The sequence below is a fragment of the Piliocolobus tephrosceles genome, chromosome 1 (genome assembly GCF_002776525.5).
Source record: "Piliocolobus tephrosceles isolate RC106 chromosome 1, ASM277652v3, whole genome shotgun sequence".
Lineage (NCBI taxonomy): Eukaryota > Metazoa > Chordata > Mammalia > Primates > Cercopithecidae > Piliocolobus > Piliocolobus tephrosceles.
The window spans coordinates 71,833,132-71,859,717 of record NC_045434.1 but is presented as its reverse complement, the minus strand read 5'-3'; the positions used below and the strand labels follow the sequence as shown (position 1 = coordinate 71,859,717).

The window sequence follows — 26,586 nt, the reverse complement described above, 5'->3', positions numbered from 1 at the left end:
CCCCATCACTACCAAAAAAAAAAAAAAAAAAAAAAAAAAAGAGTGGATACTATCCTTTACAAATATTTTATACATTAAAACGTTTAGATGACTATGGCATTATTGTATTAACTCATTTCTCTTCTTTTTTTTTTTTTTTTTTTTTAGACAGACTCTCGCTCTGTTCCCTGGAGTGTAGTGGTACAATCTTGGCTCCCTGCAACCTCCGCCTCCCAGTTTATATATACAACAAGCTACTCTAGATAACCTTATGCCTCTAGTTTTCTTTTACTTTTAGTGTCTTTATAAGTCACTCCTTCGGGTAATATAAATTTCTTTTTTTTCTTTTCTTTTTTTTTTTTTTTGAAACGGAGTTTCACTCTTGTTGCCCAGGCTGGAGCGCAATGGTGTGATCTCGGCTCCACCGTAACCTCTGTCTCCTGGGTTCGAGCGATTCTCCTGCCTCAGCCTCCTGAGTAGCTGGGATTACAAGCATGTGCCACCACGCCTGGGTAATTTTGTATTTTTACTAGAAACGGGTTTTCTCCATCTTGGTCAGGCTGGTCTCAAATTCCTGACTTCAGGTGATCTGCCCACCTCGATCTCCCAAACTACTGGGATTACAGGTGTGAGCCAACGCTCCCGGATGACATATTTTTAAAAATGAAACACAGATGAATTTATCTTTGAGGTGGCCTTAGGCTTTAAATGTGTACTTTAGAATTTGCAGCCCACGAGCCATTGTACATAACAGATAAATCTACAGGAGTTTTCTGTGCCACAAGGGAGGAATCCATCAAGGACGATGCCATGTATGATCACTGAATTTAAATTTCCATGTTCATTGGTTGTGGCCATTTCTCAAGTACATCAAAACGTCAATGGCAGGTGCCAAGCATTCCTCTGCTAGACCTAACAAACATTCCTATCAGATACAGAAATCCAACCCGGGCGCAAAAGGTTTGAACTGCAATGAATGGAGGGTGGGAAGAAAGCATGGAAAGAAAAAAGAGTAGAAAACTTTCTGTCTTTATTCAAGCAGAGAAAAGTGAGACCTTAAAGAGTATAGGAAGCTGTACAGGGCATCCTGGGGCCTGTTTTACTTCCTCATAATAAAATGAAAGCTTTTCAACCAGTAACCAAAAAAGCAGGTTCCTTTCCTCTGTTACCTACATGATCTCCTGAGAATGTACCTGAAGCTACAGAAGCAGTTCTGTGGGGATGCCGTATTGCATCTTGTTTAAAACAAGTGAGCAGTGCAACATTCCTTTGTTAGTTCTTTTTCATAGCTTACTTTGTATTCATGAAGAACTGACATGTGTCATAGCCTCTGTGAAATGGGGACACATTCTGAGCATGTAGTGAGAATTTCTAATTGCAAACAGTGATTGGGACATAAAAGACATTTGTGTAAAGGTGCCATAAACAGACTCAAAGAGTGATAAATCTTAAGTCTTTCTTTGCTGTGTACCCAGGTATATTGGCAGTATATTTTAAGACACAAAGTACCATAGATACTTTTAAAATAACACAAACTAGTTATTTAAAAGGTCAAAACTTTCAGAATTTCCATGTATTTTAGATTTAGTAATAAGTTATGATATTCATATAATGTGCTTAAATAAGCAATTCATCTGATCCAATTACCACAGAATTTTAATTCTATGTTCATTATTCAAATTAGTGATTTAACACTTGAATTGTGTGCTCAACGTTCAAATTAGTGATTTAATGATATGGTTTCATGAACATTCATAGTATTTGGTAAAGACAAGTAGAAACAATCCTTGTGGGAATAATACATTAGAAAAAATGAAAAACAATTTAAAGTACACATGCACTGAGAAGAGTCTTTTGGAACAAGCCTTCATTGGCTTGTGTAGAAAAATGCTAAATATTTCCCCCTTATAACTCAAAACCTGTCTCCATTCAGGTCACATTTTCATTGTCTCCACAGATTTATATGGTTTGCATTATCACTTGTTATTTATAGAAAAACACACCAGTTACCTTGACACAGAACTTGCAAACTTTTCCCTCTGCACAGTAACTCATGCTTGGTGCTTTCCTGTCCCCAGCAAAGCTGGGTAGAACAGTGGTGGGTGTGCAGTGCAGCCTACAGGAGAATCAAAAATCTCAAACATGCATTTGGTATATGTGTGAAGAAGCTAATTTCCCTGTACGCTGAATAGAATATAGCACCTTTTATACTCATGTGATGAATTATGTGTTCCTGGTGCAGGGATGGTCCTGAAAACAAAGCAGTCTTTGAAAAACTCTCAACAGTTTTCCAAATTGGCCTGGGGGTTTCTGCAGTCAGAGCTAACATTTAAAAGGAGCTGGTGGTAGTTTCTTTTGCTGCGAAATACCACCAGCTCCTTTGAAATACCATCAGAGTGAACAGGCAACCTACATAATGGGAGAAAATTTTTGCAATCTACTCATCTGACAAAGGGCTAATTTCCAGAATCTACAAAGAACTCAAACAAATATACAAGAAAAAAACAAACAACCCCATCAAAAAGTGGGGAAAGGATATGAACAGACATTTCTCAAAAGAAGACATTCATACAGCCAACAGACACACGAAAAAATGCTCATCATCACTGGCCATCAGAGAAATGCAAATCAAAACCACAATGAGATACCATCTCACACCAGTTAGAATGGCAATCATTAAAAAATCAGGAAACAACAGGTGTTGGAGAGGATGTGGAGAAATAGGAACACTTTTACACTGTTGGTGGGATTGTAAACTAGTTCAACCATTATGGAAAACAGTCTGGCAATTCCTCAAAGATCTAGAACTAGATGTACCATATGACCCAGCCATCCCACTACTGGGTATATACCCAAAGGATTATAAATTATGCTACTACAAAGACACATGCACACGTATGTTTACTGCGGCACTATTCACAATAGCAAAGACTTGGAATCAACCCAAATGTCCATCTGTGACAGACTGGATTAAGAAAATGTGGCACATATACACCATGGAATACTATGCAGCCATAAAAAAGGATGAGTTTGTGTCCTTTGTAGGGACATGGATGCAGCTGGAAACCATCATTCTTAGCAAACTATCACAAGAAGAGAAAACCAAACACCGAATGTTCTCACTCATAGGTGGGAACTGAACAATGAGCTCACTTGAACTCGGGAAGGGGAACATCACACAATGGGGCCTATCATGGGGAGGGGGGAGGGGGGAGGGATTGCATTGGGGAGTTATACCTGATATAAATGATGAATTGATGGGTGCTGACGAGTTGATGGGTGCAGCACACCAACATGGCACATATATACATATGTAACAAACCTGCACGTTATGCACATGTACCCTAGAACTTAAAGTATAATAAAAAAAAAAAAAAAAAAAGGAGCTGGTGTAAGTAACTCTTTCAGACTTGGTGGAGAAAGACTCAAAACTCCCTTTGACAGTCTTCTAACTACCAAATTCCTCTCCACCAAAGAACATGACATTGACAACTCTGCAGTAAGGGAAATCTCAGCAATCCTAGGTTTCTTTAATCATGAATTAATACCTACAGAAATAGCACAGCTCGTGTAATATAGCTGCAGCTCAAAAATTACAGACTTGTATCTTGTGTCTATGCTATCATTTATTTAAGGTGAAAATCCATTTTGATTAACTGAGAAAACACAGCTTTAAAATCCTCAATACACTCAAAGCACAACAGTCAGGGATTGTACTTTGTTTTTTTGAGATGGAAGCCTTGCTCTGTCTCCCAGGCTGGAGTGCAGGGGTACGGTCTTGGCTCACTGCAAACTCTACCTCCCCGGCTCCAGAGGTTCTCCTGCCTCAGCCTCTCAAGTAGCTGGGATTACAGGCATGTGTCAACATGCTCAGCTAATTTTTGTATTTTTAATAGAGATAGGGTTTTGCCATGTTGGCCAGGCTGGTCTCAAACTCCTGGCCTTAAGTGATCCACCTGCCTCAGCCAGGGATTTTACTGCGTTCAAGAATATCTATCTAATGCTTTTGCTCTACCTTTGTAAGCTAGAAACACAATGCAAAAGAGAGGAAGCATTCGTTTATTTTTCAATTTTTCATTTTCTAGAATTTTCTGGTTGCAGTTGTGATTTGAGTTCAAGCATAGAAATAACACTTTTCCAGAGGAATTCTCTCTTCAAAAAAACTTCCAATACTTTGTACATTTAACATCTTCCACAATCTGTTTTAATTTGCCTTGTCCACTTTATTTCTTATCACCCACTTGTCTGTTCATTTGTTCATTTACTGCTTAGTCAACAAAGTTCCCAATGGCTAAACCCAGGTCCTAGGTCACACTAGGGCCTCAAACATTTGTCAGCTGACTAATTCATTTCTGCTATCTCCCTGCCCACCACCAAGAATACCTAGGGAAGATGTATCAGTCACTGTCACTCTTATCCCAGGAGAATTTCCAGGAGACATGTAGCATTCTCTTCTGAGAGTTTGGTTTTCATGTCTTTCCATGGATTTGTCCATCTTGCCTGCATTTTACAGATGGAAGCCACAATCTCATCGTTAAATGGCTGGACTAACCTGCACGTCCTGTACGTGTATCCTGGAACTTAAAATTTAATTTAATTTAATTAAAAAAAAAAAGAAAAGAAAAGAAAAGAAAAGAAACCAAAAAAACCTGCAGGTGAGAACATGAGAAGTTTTCATCCTCTGACTTTGGAGAAAATGAGTAACTTATTGCTCATCTCCTGCATCCAATCATCCAACTTTGACATAACTACTGTTTACAGAAAAGAAAAAAGAGGAATCTGGTACTCTGGCAAAAACTCAAGAGAAATATCCACAATTATGCTCATCTATCATATGCTATTTAATTCTACCCAATAGTCATGATGCAAAACTGTTCCTCCTCCATTCTTCCTCATCACAAAAATAAATGACTAATAAATACTATTCTCTCATTGCTGATGTCCCAAACCTAGGAATCTACAATCCTTTCCCACAACTTGTAATCCAAGGTTTCTCAACCTTGGCACTGCTGACATTTAAGGGGGCTAGTAATTCCTGTTGTAGGGGGCTCTCCTGTGCACTTTAGGATATTTAGCAACATCTCTGGCCTCTGTATGCTAGTAGCACCTCCACAGTTATCACCAAAAAATGTCAGCATACATTTTCAAATATCCACTGGGGTTGAAAATCACCCCCTGTTGAGAACCACTGAATCTAATAGCAAGTCCTGAAAGCTGAAATTCCAAAGTTTATCCTGAATCTGAATGTCTCCCACAGAATTCATCATGTGAACTAGATCTAAGCCCCAGCTTCTCTCACTTGGACCACCACAGTCATTTTCCATTGCATCCTGTCAGTCCATCCTCTGCTCTGTAGGCAGTGTGATATTTTTAAAACTGCAATCAAGTTATGTCCTTTCTCTTCTTAAAACCTTTCAATGGTTTCTTGCTACATTGGAAAGTGCTCACTCTACCACCACCTAGAACCAACCTCCTCCCATCCATGATTCTCTAGTTTCACTGGTTTCACCCCGTGTTAATTTTTGGTGTGATTACATTCATCATCTCTATTTGAAATTATGTTACTTGTTCATTTTTCACCTGTCTCACCTGCTATGCTGTAAGCTCCGTGACAGGAAATATCATATCCATATTATTTACTGAAATATTACCCATGGGCTAGGGCAGTCACCTGGCACATAGTGGGTACTTAATGAATATTTGCTGGATGAATAAATTATTAAATGTTAGAAATAGTAATAAATGTTATCTGTTTGCAGCAGAGCATATTCTTTACTTAAAATAATATCTTGTTTTTATATTACCAAATCTATTCAAAATAATCCAAAGTTTTCTTATCTCACCTCGAATTAAAGCATAAGCTGTTTCAATCTCCTGCAAGACCCCCTTGAGCTGGACAACTACTACCATCCTGACATGATTTTCTAACCCTCCCATGCCACACACTTCACTCTAGCCATATGCAGATCTTCTTTTGTTCCCAAACATGCTACATTCCCATTTCAGAACATTGCATCTGCTGCTTCCCAAGCCTGAATGTCATGCCCCAGATATCCTAGAACTTATTCTTTCATGTCTTCCAGGTTTCTGGTCAAGCATCTTCTTGTCATAAGGACTGTCATCAATTACTTTATAGACAGTAATAAGAAAGAAAAAGCAACTCCTGGCTACTGTCAGCTTGGAGCTGCCCTGGCTCTAATGCCTAGGTATGGCATTCCCCTTTTGAATATAAACAATTTTATACAACAACAACATTTGATAAATTTACTCTGTAATATGATGGACCAAGACAAAAACAAGACAGCTCTGTAATTGTGTCTGAGCAGAGAAAAATGAATGAAACACTGAAATATTTTCCTTTTTCCTGCTAATATGAGTGACTGCTTTATCTTTATCAATTTTAGCTTCAGCACACTTTGCTCCTTCCATCTTCCACATAAAATTATTAATATTAAGATCCATGCATGGTGGTGCACATCTGTAATCCCAGCTACTCAGGAGGCTGAAGCAGGAGGATTGCTTGAATCTAGGAGTTCGAGGAGGCAGTATAAAATGATTGCACCTGTGACTGGCCACTGTCCTCCAGCATGAGCAACAACAAGACCCTGTCTTTACAAAATAAAAATAAATAAGCTTTAAAAAGATTATTAAGGCAACCATAGAATTGCTTTGACTCTCTGACAGTACTCAATCAAGAGCAAAACCACACTTCCTTGAAACATCCCCCAAATTCACCTCATACAAACTCAAATCCAATAATAAGCCCCTGTTAACAACATATTACTGTGACATCCCACAGTTCCCCATAGTGTAATGATGAAAGGAGTTAATAAACTCAACTTTGTTCAACTACAAGTTTGTTTACAGTGGAGTTGCTTGGAGGACATTGGCAATAGCAACCCCCAACTCCAATGAGCACTTAACATGGCCTTAAGTAAGATGATCATATATCTCAGTTTTCTGGGGAGAGTCCAAGATTACACCTCCTGATTATGTATGTCATTTGGTTACTGACAGCTCTCATCCTCAAAAATGTCCCAGTTTGAAAGATAAATTGGTCGTACCTTTAATCTGCACTATTTTTTTCAGTGGCATCAATCACCATCTGGTACATCAAACTTTTTTTATTTGTTCTCTCTCTCTCTTTTTTTCTCTCTCTGTATCCTCCCTTTCCTCCTATTCCTCTACTAAAATATGAATGCACGAAGTACAGCAACTTTATCTATTTCTTTTTATTGTACTGTCCCCATCACCTATAATACTTCTTGGAACAGAGAAGTCTCCCAGCAAATGTCTGTGGAATGATTCAGCTAATGAATAGTTACAACATAACACTACAAGAGATCTTTGAGTTCGGAAAACATTTTGAAAAATCATTCAAACCCCCAAATCAATCATTTTTCTATATACTAACATGTAGAAACTGACATTAAAATACAGTACCATTTATGATTGCTCCAAATAAAGTGAGATACTTAGATATACCCTTAACAAAATATGTATAGAATCTGTATGCTGAAAATTACAGTGTTAATTAAAAAAATCAAAGGAGACAAAAAGTAGAATGTCGTGGGTTAAAAGACTCAACATAGCAAAAATCTCAATTCTCCCCATATTGATCTATAGGTTTAATACAACTCCTATCAAAATCTCAGCAAGGCTTTTTATAGACATAGACAAGCTTATTATAAAATTTTCAGGGGAAGGCACAGGCTCTAGAATAACTGAAACAATCTTGACAAATAAGAATAAAGTGGTAGGAATCACTCTACCTGATATGAAGACCTATTGTAAAGCTATAGTAATTAAAGTAATGTGATATTGATGGAAGGATAAACACACAGATTCTGAGAACATAATAAGAGAACCCACAAATAAATCCACACAAATAGCCCCAACTAATTTTTTACAAAGATGTAAAAGTAACTTCACAGAAAGAGGAAAGACTTTCATCAAATGGTAGGGAAGCAAGTGGACTTTCATCGGCTAAAAAAATAAATAAATAACCTAAATCTAAATCTCATATTTTATTCAAAAATTCACTCAAAATGAAATATGTGGCTCACTGTAAAATGTAGAGGTGTAAAACTTTTAGAGAAAAATAAGAGAAAAGGTCTAAGACCTAGAGCTATGAAAAGGGTTCTTTGACTTGACACAAAAAGCACAATCCATAAAAGAAAAAAATTAATAAATTGGACCCCATCAAAATTATCAACTTTTGTTCAGTGAAAGACCCTGTTAAGAGAATAAAAAGACAAGTTACAGACTGGGAGGAAATATTTGTAAACCAAATATCTGACAGTGGACTAGTATCTATAATATATAAAGATCTCTCAAAACAATGTAAACAAAATCTAGTTAGAAAATGAGCAAAAGACAGGAAAAACACATTTCACTGAAGTGGATGTAAGATGGCAAGTAAGCACATGAAAATATGTTTAACTTCATTCAGCCATTAGGAAAATGCAAATTAAAGCACAATACAATATCTGATAGCTATCACTATATATCTATCAGATAGGCTAAAATAAAATTTAATGACAATACCAAATGCTGACAAAAATGTGAAGAAACTGGATCACTCATATAATGCTGATGGGCATGTAAAATATTATGCCTACTATGGAAAATAATTTCACAGTTTCTTACAAAAACGTGATCCTAAGACCCAGCAATTGTGTTCTTCTGCATCAAGGAAATGAAAACTTACGTGCCCACAAAAGCCTACAAACAATGTCCATTGTGGATTTATTTGTAATAGCCAAATACAGGAAGTGCCCCAGATGCTCTTGATGGATGAGTGGTTAAACAGTTTGGTACATCATGTCATGGGATACCACTCTGCGATTAAAACAAAGTATAAGCTATTGATACATGCAAATTCAGGTGCATGTCCAGGCTGGGATGAAATCTTCCAGGCTGACACAGCCCGAGCAGGCAACAGAGCTTTATGAATTAGTAGGGCTGGATTTTAATCCCGACTGTCCTCTTGGTTGAGCACTCAGTGGTAAGACATACTCCTAGCAAAAAACGGCATACAATTTACTCTGGATATTATTTGTGTAAAACACTTGTGGCTCATTTGACTTGAATAAAATTTAAGTCAAAATTCATATAAGCCTTTTTAAAAACAGAAATGTGAGAGAGGTTTTGTTTTATTTGTTGTTGTTGTATGTGTTTGTTTGTTGCTAAAGTATGATTCTCAACAACACATAAAATCAGCTGGTATTAGACATATATTCAGAAAACCACAAAGGCTCTGAAAATTTTGCATGAAAATTTCCCTTTAATCACTAAGCATTTTTTTTTTAATCTCACACCACTGGAGTTCTCATGAAAGCTTTTAGTCTGAATGCTACTCACACCTTGCTTAGAGAGAAAACAAAAAATGATTTTCATAATATTTCTTCTTCAATTCTATGGTTAAGTGCTGAAATGATGACCTAGAATCAATACCAAATTCACAATTGATAAAAGAAAAAAATACAACTCTTTTTTTTTGTAATTAGTAGTGATGTATCTGTTGATGAGGGATTGTACGCAACTATGTGTTCATTCAAGTATGGGAAAAATAAAGACTGTTTTCTTACGCCGAGGAGGCCACTATTAAAACCCAGGGATATCTTTGAAGGCCTGTCCAAGTTATTTAAAGTCAATAAACTTACTTGGAAATAATATTATCAGAATGTTCATTGACATTACTCCATAAATTCTGGGTTTCTGATCAATATTGTTGGTAAAATTCCATGAAGAAAACAATATTGTGGGGGAATTCTCTGCATTTTCATCCACACACATTGACTTCCAAACTCTGCACAGCATGTGAAACACCAGCTTATTTGCCTCCCTTGATACAGATCTAACCACTATTCACAGAGTTCTATTTATAGACATAGAATATATCTGTATCGAAATATTTCATTCCATGTAAAAATTGTTAAGGGAAAATATGATTGATTAGATCTGCAAGATAAGAACTGAAGTGTATGCATTATTAAAACAAGAGGAAAAGTTCAATTACCTAACATATAAAAAGTAATTTTCAGAAGCTTGGCAAATTTTCTAGGATATTTGAAGTTTTAATGTACTAATAGAGGGAGCAAACATCAATATCATTGCTTACATTGCTTAAAAGGATTGATGTATATTCTGAAGTTATGATTAAGATTAAAGACTTAACAATCAAAGAAATCTAGGTTCAAGTTTAGATTATGTTATTTGCTTGGTGTGTGACCTTGGGCAAATTACTTAATCTCTAGAAACTTCAGTTACTAAACCTTACTATGCCTCAACTCTAAGATGAAGATAATGTTAACTCTTTATTCAGTTGTTTTGAGAATTAAATTAGAAAATTCAAAGATGTTAAAGTTCTGTATCTTTTAAAACTAATGCAAAATGCTTAGCACAATGGCCACATGGCAAGTATTTAATTAAGACATTATTTTTATTAGTATTGCCCAAAACTCACTATTACTATGAAAATTTATGCTAATGTAGCTGTCCATCTTCTGTGTTAAATCTTTTCAGGGAGAACATTAAATCATATTTAATTTTCTGTAAGTTAAAATCAGGCAATAATTTCCCATTATGGTGCTGAAATTTCCAATTTTGAATTTAAAATGGAGCCACATACTTAATGATTTTCAATCTTTTCCAGACTCTAAGAAGTTAACTTTGACTTGATCATCTTAGATAATTTCTAGAACATCACTATAGAGATATTTTTAACCCCCGAAACAAGGGATATATAAAGTCACTATTTCATTTTCAGAAATATTAGTTTCTCTTTTTACAACAAGCTTAACACTAAAAGTGATCCATAATCTGCTCAAACTTCAATACTTCCTTGGATCAAAAGCTTGTGACAAGCAAGCAAATACAAAGCTCAAACTCATATCCCATGGTAAAGTCAAGAAGTGTATCTTTTGATGTAATTTTTTTACCATTACCTTAGTCTTTAAGTCATGTTATTTCTGTTTTTCTAAATTTTACATAAGAGGAAGACATATTTTATTTACACAAAGTAATACAGATTTTAAAAGCTGAGAAAACTGATCTGAACCTATGAATATGGTGATAATCCACAAAAACCTGTATCTGTTTATTCTAACAATAGCCTTCTCCTAACTATGCTATATGTAGTTTTGGGCCTGTGAGCTTTCAAAGCTGAAAGCACAGCCAACACAATGAGTATTTTATATCAGAAAATGAAGTCTCCCCAAGTTCTATATGCTTAAATACTAAGAACAAACTTGACATTAGTCAAATATAGTCCCCAACCATATTCACAACACCTGGAAAATATTAAACTGATATAGCATTGAAAACCAAAATACATATATATTTGTGTATATGTATATATTTTTGAGGATTTTTCCCAGATACATACCTTTTTATGTCAATGGCCACCTCTATTAAATGTAGAGCTGCTGTATTTCTCAAATCATATTTTCCAAATCAAAACCATTTGGTAACAGATATGTCTATTCACTCCAGAGGACAATTCCATTAGGCCTATTTTCCTGGCAATGACCTAGAATTTACAAGTCTGAATACAACTTAAGATCACAATATTTGTAAATTGTGAACAATTCTTGTTATAGCAGATTTTTCCATGATTACATGAACCATTAATATGTGTAATTCAACCAAGAGAAAGCTATAGAATTCCATGTGTTACATTCTGGAGGTATTTTTACAATATAACGTGTGTCTGTGTTTTGCTAGTCATGAATTCTTCAACAGAGTAATTACTACAAATTGACTGTACTGATATTAGCATCAAGGGACACATTCATAAAACACACGTCAGCACTTTTTACAGAAGTCACACATTTGTTAGCACAGCAAATCCAAGGACAACAGAATGGAAAATTTATTTATAGGTGAGAGCCCAGGAAAACATATTGTGAACACATAAAGCATCTTGAATAACTATTAAGGGGCATTATTTTATTTTAAAAAATTATTCAAGACCATATTTTACACAAATTAAAGAGGGCTTTTAGAATAATTCAAGGACAGGTTTTTCATATGCTATCAAAGCAAACAAGGGTTATGTGGATATTTTGAGTCATTTCATATGCATTTAGGAATAACCCAAGATATGCATAATCCTTAAAAATCATTATCTCAAATATTATTCACAAGGTCATCTTTTGATGAACAGCAACAAGCAGGATTACAGTTCTCTTTGAATTTTAGTTTGCAAAGGAAAACTGTCACATTCAGAAATGAAATTAGATTCCTCCAGCAACTCATACAGGGACATAATTAGTAGTACAAAGACTGAGACAAATAATACCCCAACGGCAGTATTGGGTTTCATATTGGACTACCAAGGGTTATTTTATTGATGAGAATAGTTGCTGCCTCACAATTTGGGTAATCCCAAAGTTGCCTTTAACTCTGTTCATCTTTTAAGAAATTCTTGCCAACTCGTCATCAACACACATAAGCTGCACACACACACACAAATTTATCCCTAAGGACCTAGTTATGGAAAACCACCACAGCCCATCAGGATCCCTAATTATGGTCCAACTTTTATATGTTCCCATCAAATGGTATCAATTTGTAGTTCCATTTTTTCAGAATTTCACTTTTTACTGCATGGTATTATAACCGGTGATAATTGGTTAATCTATTAATTAAATCAATTAATGGATTACTTTGCCAAGCAACCACAACTTCTAATATGCACCCTAATGGGAAATATTGACCTATAATATAGGTATTATTGTTACTATTCCCATTTGATATGAGAAAACTGAAAGACTCAGAGAACTAACATGCAAATCCAGGTGCTGATTCAAAAATCCCATGTACTTTCATCAATTACATCATTCTTCCCAAAGGGAGTATTGAGACATTACTAGGTGTTTTGTTCAACTAAACCAGGGAAATTCTGGGCTAAATAAAGATTAACAGATTTCTTCACCACTGGAATTCCTAGATCTGATGTGTTGTGCAAAGCAAGAAGGGTATAATATTTATAATACTTCTGAAAGTATTGTAGGAAAGTTGCCCTTTCACTCCCTGCTCAGACTATCACGTAGGACTAGTATTTTCCTAAACATACTTTGGAAAAAAAAATATTAAAGTTTATGGTTCTTTCCCATATTCATTAATTTATTGTATTTAAAGGACCTGTACATTTTTGTAACCTTGCGTCCTTCTTCAACTCAGCAAAATTTCTCTATTTTCTTGCATTCCTTTTTTTTTTTTGAGACTCCGTCTCACCCTGTCACCCAGGCTGGAGTGCAGTGGTGCGATCTCGGCTCACTGCAAGCTCCGCCTCCCGGGTTCATGCCTTTCTCCATTTGTTATCTTTGTTTGATCCCCTTATTTTCTATATCTTTTGGAGATTATTATTATATATCTATCTTTTCTCTCATCTTTTTTATTGTGTTAATATTTTTGGCATCATCTACAGATTTCTTGCATTTGTCATTAATGTTACTAAGTCAACTTGAGGGAAGAATCTAACTTTTTGTTTACTACCCCAAGATTTCTTTAAATTTCTTATTGTGGCAAAATATATATAACAAATAACATTTTAGCATTTCATCCAATTATAAGTGTACAGTATATGGCATTAAATACATTCAGATGGTTGTGTAAGCATCTACCATCATACATCTACAGAATTTTTTCATCTTCTTCAACTGAAACTCTGTACCTGTTGACCACTAACTCTGTTCCTCTCTCTCCCAAACCCATGGCAACCACCATTCTACTTTCTGTCTCTATGATTTTGACTACTCACGGTACCTCATATAAGTGCAGTTGTATTTGTCCCTTGGTGAATGACTTGTTTCACTTAGCATAATGTTCTTATGATTCATCAATGTCATAGTATGTGTCAGAATTTCCTTCCTTTTGAAGGCTGAATAATATTCCATTGTATGCATATACCACATTTTGTTTATCACCCATCTGCTGACGGACATTTGGGTTGGTTTCACCTTTTGGCTATTGTGAATAATGCTGTTATGAACATGGTGTACAAATATCGGTTTGAGTCCATGCTTTCAAATCTTTTGGCTGTATACCTAGAAATGAAATTGCTGGATCAATGGCAATCCTATGTTTAATTTTTTGAGGAACTACCATACTGTTTTTCACAGCAGCTATATTTTACAGTTTCACCAGCAATGCACAATCATTCCAGCTTCTCCACATCTTCTCAAACACTTCTTATTTTTTGCTTTTTTCCCCTCTAATAACCATCCAAGAAGTCACTTGCATTGTAAGAGGTGATTTGAATATTGACTGCTAGACCTTTGAGGGCACATACTGGTTTATCACATGCTCATGGGCACCTGGAGAGTAGGGAATACATAGCGGTTGCATAGCAATAAACACAGTAAATGTTTGTTATACAGTATCATAAGAGATAACATTAAATTCAATAAGAGAGCCTAGAATGAAAGGATACATTGGCATTTTGTCTTGTGGGTAAGTAGGAGCCGTTGTTAATTTGGAAAAAGTTAATTAGGCTAACACACAGGTATTTGCAAAAATTTTTCTGGAAGTAGCCCACTTAGGAAATGGCAAGATAAGTCATGATTTTATGAGAAAATAAAGTAGGTACATCAACCCAAGAGGGTTTGTAAAATGAGAGGCAGGATGTGATAAAAGAGGGAGAAGTAAAAGGTGACGCTAAGTTTAGTGTCTTAGATAAGCATCACGCAATAGTGCCAGTGACTGAAATTTTAAAATGTGATTCTAAAAACAGAGTGTTTGTTCTTTCTACTCTTCTACTCTTATTCTTAGTCAAATTAGTTCAGTGCTTCCTTTGTCTACCCATTTTTCTTCTGCTGATGCCCTTTCTCAAAGTTTTATTTGGACCAGAATATGTTCTTTGTTTCCACAAATCATCAGGCCATTTTGACTTTATCACTGACCCATCCTATGACACTCTACTTCCTCCATGAACCTTACCAAGTTTCTTTTCCTACCCCTTGTTTTCTTAACCAGGGTCTCCAATGACAACACCCTGTTTGGGCAACCCACATCTGCAAAACGCAACTGAACGATTTGTTCAGTACTTGTGCCCTTGATCTTATGTCCTATCTATGTCTTTCTGCATTTGCTTAGCATACATCTTATAGCATCTGATAGTGCTTGGCTGTGTCCCCATCCAAATCTCACCTTGAATTATAGCTCCCATGATTCCCACGAGTTATGGGAAGGAACCAGTGGGAGGTCACTGAATCATGGGGGCAGGTTTTTCCTGTGTTATTTTTGTGATAGTTAATAGGTCTCATGAGATCTGATAGTTTTATAAGGGAGAGTTCCCCTGCAGATGCTCTCTCGGCTGCCACCATGTAAGACGTGACTTTGCTCCTCTTTCACCTTTTGCCATGATTGTGAGGCCTTCCTGGCCATTTGGAACTGTGTGTCCATTAAACCTCTTTTTCTTTATAAATTACCCAGTCTCAGGTATTTCTTCATAGCAGTATTAAAATGGACTAATACAGTATCCAACCTGATGGTCTATGACAAAATTATGTGTAACAGGCTGTGCCCGTTCCTTAAGTTACACACCTGAAAATATAGCTTGTAATCTCATTGGCTCACCTGAAAATCATCAATGGTAGATATGATGTCTTAATTTTGTGCATAATCCAGGCACATATAAATTAAATAATTCAACACATATTTTAAGGACAAATATCTGAGTTTAAAATTCAACATTTTCAGCAAACTAATATCAAGATCTGAGTACATATGATTTTCTTGAGTGTCACACTAAGGTAGAGATATATGAATCCCAGAAAGTTTCCCAACCTCATTTTAAGAAAAAGTTAAGTTGGCTTTTCCTATCACTGTGGATCAGAATTGCTCACAAGAAACAAAACTTACCAACACTTGACTTTTACCTCATTTTATACCTCTGAGCTCCTCTCACCAGCTAACTATGGGTTAGCACATACTATGTACCAGGCACTCTGTTATGAACTTTATGTGTACTATTATATTTAATTTTTACTGCAACTTCTGGAAGTGGCTTTTATTATCCTCAGTTTATAGACAGGAAAACTGAGGCTTAGTGAAGAAAATTTACTTACTCTAAATAAATTGCTAAGAAGTGGCAGAGCTGCTTACTTAATCTCAAAAAAAAAAAAAAAAAAAAAGAAAGAAAAAAAAATAAAAGAAAAAAGGAAATGAGGCATAGTCTTCTAAGAAAGAGTTTGGTTTCTGACACATTGAGTGCTGATGCTGGACATCTAATGGTTTTCCTTATTCTAGCCAGAAATAAGATGGTAGATGAAGAGGAGAAGAGTGAAACATAAGAATGCAAAAGTTTAAAAGACAGTGAAGCCTTGGGTCTGAAGTCCCATGCTGTGGCCTGAAGTTCCCATTCAGACCTTCTTTGCTTGGGTAGCTCAAGCTGGGGAGCGACTAAAGAGTACTCCACACAGAGCATGGTTCCTTCACATTTGCCAAACACAGAAGTTGCCCAATCAGCGGTTTCCTGTCAAATGTTGGATTTGAATCTCAAACAGCCTTCAGAATTTGACATGTCTGTTGCATAATGCTTTCGGGCATTGAAAGCTGATAGCTGGCTGAGTCTCAGTTACAGATGTGAGAACTGGTTTGCTCAAGACCTCATAGCTAGCAAGTGGCCACACTGTATCTAAACTCACAAAGCACTTCCTACTACATCATGCCGGCTCACAGAGGCAGTCTTCACTTCTAGTGATAGCCACTTACCTGCTTCATAAGCAGTTACTTCCATTACCTGGAAGTAACTCTGTTTCTATTAAGCCCAGGATCCCCATTAGTCACGTAGTTACATAAATTGAGGCTCTGAAGGAATAATTATCTTTCCTAATATCACACGGTTATTTAGAAGCTAAGCCACATCTGGTGTAATCCTAATGAATAATGTCTTTAAAGTCCAACTGGCCTAGGCTCAGATTCCATCTTGCCATTGAACTAGGAGTGTGACCTTGGGCAAGTTATGCAACCTCTCTAATCATCTGTTTTGTCATCTGTAAAGTGGAAACAATAGTATTATTTGTCTTATGGACATATTTTAAGAATTAATGGTAAGAGCAGATGTTATATAACACTGTGCTTTACAGCAAGCTTCTAAGGCTGGTAGAAAATTATGTTCTTATCAGATAAGGGTACAAAGCAGAGATAACTCACCTAACATCCCATAATGCTAAGTGGGGAGTTCACATCCAACCCAGACTACCTGGCTCAAAAGCCTGTGACCATGGTGCCACTGTAATGTAATGTAAAGTACTTAGCACAGGAACTGAAATACATTAAAACCTTAATCCAGAGCTCCTTCTCTTATACCATGCTTATCCCTCCCCACTTGTAAAAATGTCCAAAGAATGGCATTCCATAATATTCTGCAAAGTGGCACTTCCAGATTGCTCGGTCTCCAGTTAATTGTAATTCACTGCAGAAATTCCACTCTCCTGGAAGGCAATAAACAATGATAGAAAAAGCCTTCATTCATCCCTCCTCTGTCCCAAGCACCTAGATCTCAGGATGTTCAGGGAAGATGAGTTCTCCAGGATGTAAATAAAAATTTATTAGAAAGCAAATTGTATGCGATGGCAAAGATCCAAGTTCTGAACTATCCACAGTCTAAATTGGGAAAAGTACTTGTAGAAAAACAATTTAAAGAGACAAAATGTTTAAATAGTGCATTAAAAAAATTGTGTTTGGTTTCTGAGGACAATGTTAATGGTATTCTGAAGTCACAAAGTGTTATCTTCCCTGCCTCCTCTCTAAGTTTTGTGATTACCTTTATATTTCAATTAAGTTCCTCTACCAAATTACAAAATAGCTTACCTTCAAGTTACTTGTCTTCAATATCCAATACTATGTTATTTGGCAATGATTCTTTTCTAGTTTGGAATATAATGGAAACATAACTGTAGATGGGGTTTAGTGCAAAACTAGAAAAAAGATTCTCCCAAGTGGAGGTGCTGAGGAAATTATTACATAACTCAGTGACTTCTGTGATAAGTGGCTGATCGAGCTACCCTTCATCTTTCAAGATTAATTTTGTTTTTCAAGATTAGCTTGTTAAAAGAGGAGTATATTCAAGTTGGAGTAATTTTTTTTAAGTCAATATAATTGATAAAGACCAATCAGGTCACCAAATGGCACTCTCTTGTTAGCTTTAGTATATGGCTTTAGTATACAGGCAAGACTTACAAAATGATTCCAAATTTGATTTTGCATTCTTATAGCTAGTCTTCAAACAAAATGAATAATTACTATCTAATTCATATCTTCTTTTCCTTCAGGTACTAATAGTAGGCACCTTTGCATTTCTCTGACATTGTCAGTCCAACCTAAATTCTACCCGAACTGAAATCTTCATTCTTTTCTTTTTGATAGCATAATTGCTTCCATGGCAACAACAAATGTGAATATTCTCTGCTGCAGGTAAAAATGATCATAACATATTGATAAACCACCTTAAGATTCCATTTTTATGTAAATGACCTTATAACAGAAGAGAGAGAGAGGAGAAATAGAAGCAAATAAAGTGGCATCCAAAAAGCAGAAGTGCTGGGAATAAAATGTTTTTCAGTGGTTTCAGTGATGTTTAAAGAAGGATCAAGCTGAGAGAAAATTTCAGATAATCATACACATTTATCATTAATGAAGAACATTTCTTTAAAATATACCAAAGAACAAAGGAAAAGGATTCCCTGTTCTAGAAGTACAATCTATTGGTTTTGTTTTTACGACCCTTTGCAAATTCATTGGGGACAAAGTTAGATATATAGATTAAAAACAAGGAGTGATTCCAGAGCTTGTTTTCAATGCTGGAAATATTGGGTGAATCTTTAGACAGAACTTTCTAGACAGTGTTCACAAATTTAAATTTAAAGAATAAAGTTTGAGCCCAGAAAATCGAAGGGGCTCTCCCCGAACATACTATCTCCATTCACTCTCAACTCTTACCAAAATTCTCTATCTCCTGAAAGCCCAGCAGCTGCTGGAAACAGCAGGGAAGACATTCCTAGATGATATAAACAAAAGAGTTGTGAACTTCCTTCATGTGTGACCTGACTAAAGCTCAGAGGATAATACTGATGAGCCCTAAGGCAAGGAACTGAAGGAGGACTATTATAGGGGAGGCTTACTTGCTGAGATTCTTAAAGCCCTGGAGGGGATTGGTGGGTCTACAATGTTCCTAATGAGATTCAGGTTCTCTAATCTCTAAAGAGTTGAAGATAAAAATAAAGATAAAGAGGTAGACTGACTTTTCTGCTCTTGCCCCCAGATTAGGAGAATATAAGGAGACTGCAGAGCTAGAAGCTTCTTCCTTGTATCTTGGAAGAAGACTGACAACGTGCATCCCTGAACACACCAGCTGCCTTCTACCACCTAAGGTATATCTCAAGAAAAATAGAAAATATAAATAACCATAATTATGAATAAAGGAGATTATTACAGATTCTGTAAGTCTTAAAAAGATAATAAGGGCATATTTTAAAAAAACAATGCCAATCAATTTGATAGAACTGGCAAATTCTCTGAATAACACAAATTATTAAGACTTACAGGAAAAAACTAGATAATCTTAATATTAATTATATTACTATCTTAATATTCATTATTAATTGTTAAATAATTAAATGCACAATTTAAAACCTCCCACAAGGAAAAGTCTAAGCTCAGGTAACTTCACTGGTGAATTCTGTCAAACACTTAGTAAGAAACAATACAACTCTTTCAGAAAATAGTGGAGAAGGGAATTTTAATATATTCTATGAGGTCAAGATAACCCTTATCAAAATCTTGCAATGACGTTATAAAAAAGAAGATGTGAAATCAATATCCCTAATAAACTTAGACCTATAAATCCTTAACAAAATATGAATAACTCAAACCCAGAAATATATAATAAAGTCAATCCATCACAAAGAATCAGAGTTTATTTCAGGAGCATAAGATTGGCTTAACATTTGAAAATCTATCAGTATAACTCACCTCATTGAAATAATAAAGGAGAAAATAAAATTATATGATCATTGGAATAGATATAGAAAAATCTTTTCATCAATCATTCATAATTACAAAGAAAAAGCTCTCAGCAATTTTCTGCAGATAAGTAATCGACTACGAAAAGGAAACAAACAAGAAACACCAAAACCTTATGGCTCATAGCACACTTAATGATGAAATATTGAATAATAAATGCTTTGCCCTTCTAAGATCAGGCACAAGATGAGGATATTCATTCTTACCACTTCAATATTGGACTGGGATTTTAGCAAGTGCAATAAGGCAAGAAAAGGAATAAAAGGCATTAAGAATGAAAAGAAAGAAGTAAAATAAATCTACAGATGGCATCATTTAGTATGTTCTAAGGCATCTACAAAGCAAATATTAGAACAAATAAGTGAATATATCAAGGTTGCAGGATACAAGCTCAAAACATAAAATCAGTGTAATTTCTATATACTAGTACAATTGGAAAATCAAATTAAGCAATACTATACACAAAAACATCAAAATATATAAAATACCAAGGGAAAATCTAATGAAATGTTTGTAAGATCCGTACATTGAATACTAAAAAACATTGTTGATAGACATTAAAGATTTAAGTAAATGAAGAGTTATAACATATTCAAAGATTAGACTATTCAATCCTGTTGACATAAATATTCTCCCTAAATTGATCTACAGATTTAACACATGTCAATTCAAAATCTAACCAGGCATACTGAAGAAATTGATAAGCTGATTCTAAAATATATTTTAAAATCCAAAATATATAGAATAGCTATAACAAGTTTTAAAAAGAACAAAATTGGAGAATTTAAAACTAATGTCAAAACTTTGTATGAAGTGAATGTTAAGATGGTGTCATGCTGATGTAAAGATAGAAAAATAGATCAATGGAACAGAATAGAAAGTTCAAATATAGAATTACACATAGATAGATGACTGGTTTCACCAAAGGCATCAAAGAATTTCAATGAAGGAAGGGAATGTCTTTTCACCAAATAGTGCTGGAACAACTGGATATCCACATGGAAAAGAGATGAATCATGACATTTATCTCACCATATACACACACACAAAAATCAGTTTGAGGGGTATTACAGACCTAAAAGTAAAAGCTAAAATTGCAAATTTTCTAGGAAAAACAAAAAAAAAACACACATGAGAGTGTCTTCATAAACTTGAAGTAGGCAAAGATTTTTTACACAGTAAACAGAGCACTAACCATAAAAAAATTATAAATTGAAATTCATGAAAATTAAAACCTTCTGCAAATCAAAAGACATTGGGGAGAAAATGAATAGACAAACAGCAGACTAGTAAAATGTGTTTACTATACACATATCTGACAAAGGACAAATACCCAGAATATATTAAAAAAAAAAAAAAAACTCCTGAAAACCAAACAAAATCCACAATACCAAATGCTGATGAAGATGCAGAGCAATAGAAATTCTCATTCACTGCTGTTGGAAATGTGAAATGCACAGCTGGGTTCGAAAGTAACTTAATATTTTCTTATAAATTTAAACCTATACTTACCATGGAAACCAGTAATCTCACTTCTAACTATTTTCGCAAGTGAACTGAAAACTTATGTTCATACAAAAATGTGCCCACCAATGTTTATGGCAGCTTCATTCAAATATCAAAAAACTGGAAACAACCAAGATTTCATTCAACAGGTGAATGTATAAACAAACTATGGTATAGCTATACAATGGGTTACTACTCAGGTGATTTGTGCAACAACGCACATGAACCTTAAGTATATTTCGCCAGGGGAAAGAAGGCAGACCAAAAGAATACATATGTAAGATTCAATCATATGACATTATGAAAAGGGCAAAACTATAGGAAAGGAGAACAGATCAGTAGTTTCCAGGAATTGGGAGATGAAAAAGACGACAATGAAGGAGCTACATACAGGAATTTGTAGAGTGATTGAACTATTCTGTATGGCACAGAGGTGGTAGATTCATAACTCTATGCACTTGTCAAATTCCCATTGAACTGTACAATACAAAAAGTAAATTCTGCAAACTTACAAAAATTAACCAGGCTGTCAGGGGTTGACAGGATAGCATGTGGACTGTAACAAACAAGTCTTACAAATGTTTGAATTACATCACTGAAAGGTAAAAAGGTTTTGACTTAACTTTGGGAAATTGATTTTACTGGATACTATAAGTACAAAGACAAAATTATGTGCACACAAACACTAACTCGAGTTGGTAAATTTGTTTCTCACAGGGGTAGGAGTTAGAAATTTTGAAACTATTTGTATATTAGAATTGAACAAATAAGTAAATAAACTGTAGGTAATGGAAGCCAGGATTTTCACTGTAAGATAAAAAATGTTATAAATAAGCAATACGTGAGGGCAATTAGAATCCGTGATGCTGGATTGGGATAATCAATACAAACAGGAATGCATGTGTATTTTAAAATATTACAGGTAAGTAGATACAGAAATGTAGATATTTGTATTTAAATGGGTTAGTAAACATTCATACATTCCCTTGTTCTGTCCAAAGATAAAGAAATATTAATGTAAAGATAAAAAATAGATCAATGAAACAGAATAGAGAGTTCAAATACAAACTTACACATAGACAGATGACTGGTTTCAACAAAGACATCAAAGAATTTCAGTTGAGGAAGGAAATGTCTTTTCAACAAATGGTGCTGGAACAACTAGACATTAGAATGACTTGAATTACAGAGACTGACAGCACAAAATATTGGCATGCATGTGAAGCAACCAGAACTTTCAAGCCCTCTGGTGATACTGTAAAATGATAAAAACTCCTTCAAAAAAAACAAACAGTTATTTATAAAGTTAAATATATGCTTACATTAGGATTCAACAACTCCATTCTTCATATTGAATTATGAGAAATCAATAAATAAGGCCATAAAAAGCTTGTACAAAACAGTAACTGCATTCACATTAGAAAAAAAAAAATGGAAACAACATAAATGTCCATCAATGGGGGAGAGTATAAACAAATTTTGGTATATAGATACAGTAGAATACTACTCATCAATGAAAAGTATTGAATTACTGAGCGATTTTAAAACATGAACTTCCAGTTTCTATTCTTGGCACATACGAAACTTGGAAGTCACTACTCCATTCTAACCAGTAAAAAGCTGAACAAACTAAAACTATCAACAACTCTTTTTAGATCCATCAAAGAATTGAGATCATGGAACAAACCAATTTCCCCCTAAATTGGAGAGAACAACAGGAGAATACAAAGAAGGGCAACTCACTGGATCAGAAACCACCAAGGAAACCATGTAGGGAAACCTGAAATGTAATTGATGAATTCCTGAAGACATAGTGTAGCCAAGCCCAAGAGATACAACTCGCAAAGGGACCCAGTTACTGGAGGTCCCCACAGTTTTGTGAGGGGAGTCACAACAGTGAATACCGTTATGACTATCCAGGGCTCACAACAGTGAATACTGGGAGAAATTCCCTCATGCTTCAGATAGGGAAAAGGTAAATAAGGAATCATGTTGAAATATATCAGAGCATTCTATTCTTACTAGGGAAGATCTGCCTTCAGGAGAAATTATTTAACCAGAGCCTACCCGCTGGGGTTTTGTCAGAGTCAAACTCATCTGGGATGGTAAATATTCAATTCCAGTCCCCTCTATCCTTCCACATGGAAGAAGAGGAGTAAGCAACTCCAGGCCTCTAGCCATCCTGTCCCACCTAATGGGGTGGGGCGTTACTGAGGTACTGAGAAACAGGTGTGAAGTTCACAGTCACAGTTGGAAGCACAGGCTCACTAAAAGACTGAAATGGAATCATGGCGATGTAAAATACTTCTCCTCCCCTCATACCTTACCACCACAGTACTAAAAGCCTATTTACAACAGCTATTTGTACCCAGTACATTATGTCTGGCTTTCAAGAAAAAAATCACATACCAAAAGGCCAAAAAAAAAAAAAATTAAAAAATAAACACAGTTAAATGAGACAGAGTAAGCATCAGTACCAAACTCAAGTATTGCAGGGATGCTGAAATGATCAAATTGGGAATTTGAACAACTATGACTAATATACTGAGGACTCTAATTGATGAAGTAGATACCATGTAAGAACAGAGGCAATGTAAGCAGAGAGATGAAAATTTTTAGAAAGAACCACAAAAAAAAAAAAAAAAGAAAGAAAGAAAGAAAAGAAAAGAAACTGCTAGAGATCAAAACCACTGTAACAGAAGTGAAGAATGCCTTTGACTGGATTATTAATAGACTGGACATGTCTGAGGAAGGAATTTCTGAGCTTGAGAGTATGTTAATAAAAACCTAGAAAACCGAAAAGTTAAGATTAAAAAAAAAAAGTCTGAAAAGCAGAACAGAAAATTCAAGAATTGTGGGACGACTGTAAAAAGTGTAACCTACATATAATGGGAATACTGGAAGAATAAAGAAAGAAAGGAAATGGAGACATATATTAAACAATAATGACAGAGAATTTCTTCAAACTAATGGAATCGCAGAGAACACCATTCAAGATAAATGTCAAAAAAACCTACACCTAGGCATACTATTTTCAAACTACAAAAATTTAAGGTAAAGAAAAATTCTTAGAGTGGATATAGGGAGAAAGAACACTTTACCTACAGAGGAGCAAAAATAATAATTACATCCAACTTCTCGAAAACCATGCAAACAAGAAGAAAGTGGAGTGAAATATTTAAAATACTGAGAGAAAAAAACCCCACCAACCTCAATTTCATACCCTGGGAAATTATTCTTCAAAGGTAAAGGAGAAATATTTTTCTGACGAACAAAAATTGAAGAAATCTGTTGTTAGTTGGCCTTCCTTGCAAGTGTTAAAAGAAGTTTCATAGAGAGAAGAGAAATGATATGGATCAGAAACTAGAATCTACATACAGAAAGGCAGAGTTTAAGTGAAAGAATAAGTGAAGGTAAAATTATTTTTAAATTTTTTACTGTTTTTGGTTTTTGTTTTGAGACAGGATCTCACTCTGTCGCCCAGACTGGAGTACAGTGGCTTGATCACAGCTCACTGCAGCCTTGAACTACTGAGCCCAACCGATTCTCCACCTCTGCCTTCCTAGTAACTGGGACCACAGACATGTGCCACCATACCCACCTAATTTTTAAACATTTTTCGTAGACACAGGGTCTCCCTATGCTGCCCAGGCTGGTTTCAAACTCCTGGGCTCAAGTGATCCTCCTGCCTCTGTCTCCCAATGTGCTAGGATTATAGGCATGAACCACTGTGCCTGTCTAAAAAAAAAAAATCCTTAATTGATCTAACAGATAACAGTTTGTTCAAAATAATAATAGCATCAATATACTGTACTTGATTGTGTATGCTTACATGCAATTGAAATGATTGACAGTAATGATACAAAACAGGAGAGAAAATTTAGAAAATTTAGAATTATGTTATATTATTATAAGGTACTGGCACTACCAGTGAAGTAGTATAATGTTATTTGAAAGTTGACTTGGATTAACTGTAAACATATATTGAAAACTCTAGGACAAGCATTTTGAAAAGTACAATAAGAAATGTAATAAAAGAGTCCAAAAGAATTAACAAAGTAACTCCTGGAACTACTGAACAATCATAGCAAGGTTGCAGAATATAAGTTAATACACAAAAATCAATTGGCATCCTATATACCAGTAATGAACAAGTGGAATTTGAAATTAAAAACACAATACAGGTTGAATATCCTTTATTTTAAATCTTTGGACTGAAATATTTAGGATTTCATATTGTTTCAGATTTTGTAGAATTTGCATTATGCTAACTCAGCACCCTAATCCAAAACTGAGAAGCATCTTGGTGCTCAAAATGTTTTGGATTTTAGAACATTTTGGATTTCAGCTTTTCAGATTAGGGTTACTCAACCTGTACTATTTGTATTAGCACCACAAAATATTTAGATGTAAGCCTAAAACACGGTATGAGATCTCTAGGAAGAAAATGGCAAAACTTATGAAAGAAATCAAAATGCTAAATAAATGGAAAGATAGTTCATGTTCATGGCTAGGAAGACTTGATATTGTCAAGATGTCAGCCCTTCACAGCTTCTTAATTTATAGATTCAATGCCATTCTGACCAAAATCACAGCAAATTATTATGTGGCTATCAACAAACTGATACTAAAGTTTATATGGCGATGCAAAAGACCTAGAATAGTCAACATAATATTGCAGGGAAAAAAGTCAGTTCAAGACTTACTATACCTCACTTCAAGACTTACTATAAAGCTACAGTAATCAAGACAATGTGGAGAAAGAATAGACAAATCAATCAATGGAACAGGAAAGAAAGCCCAGAAACAGACCCCTATAAATATGGTCAACTGTTCTTCGACAATGAAGCAAAGGAAATACAATGGAGAAAAAAAAAAAAAGGTCTTTTCAACAAATGATGCTAGACAACTGAGTATCCTCATGTAAAAAAAAAAAATGAATCTGGATACAGATCTCACATCCTTCATAAAAAACCCAAAAAAATCACAGAACTGAATGTAAAACACAAAACTACAAAACTTGTAAAGGATAACACAAGAGGCCGGATGTAGTCACTCATGCCTATA

The 26,586-nt window shown here is 35.2% G+C and overlaps 1 protein-coding gene across 1 annotated transcript in view; it reads right to left on the bottom strand.

Annotated features, from left to right (window-relative positions):
- KCNK2 (potassium two pore domain channel subfamily K member 2) overlaps nt 1–26,586 on the bottom strand; it is a 233,681-nt gene that overhangs the window by 175,001 nt on the left and 32,094 nt on the right. The window lies entirely within an intron of this gene.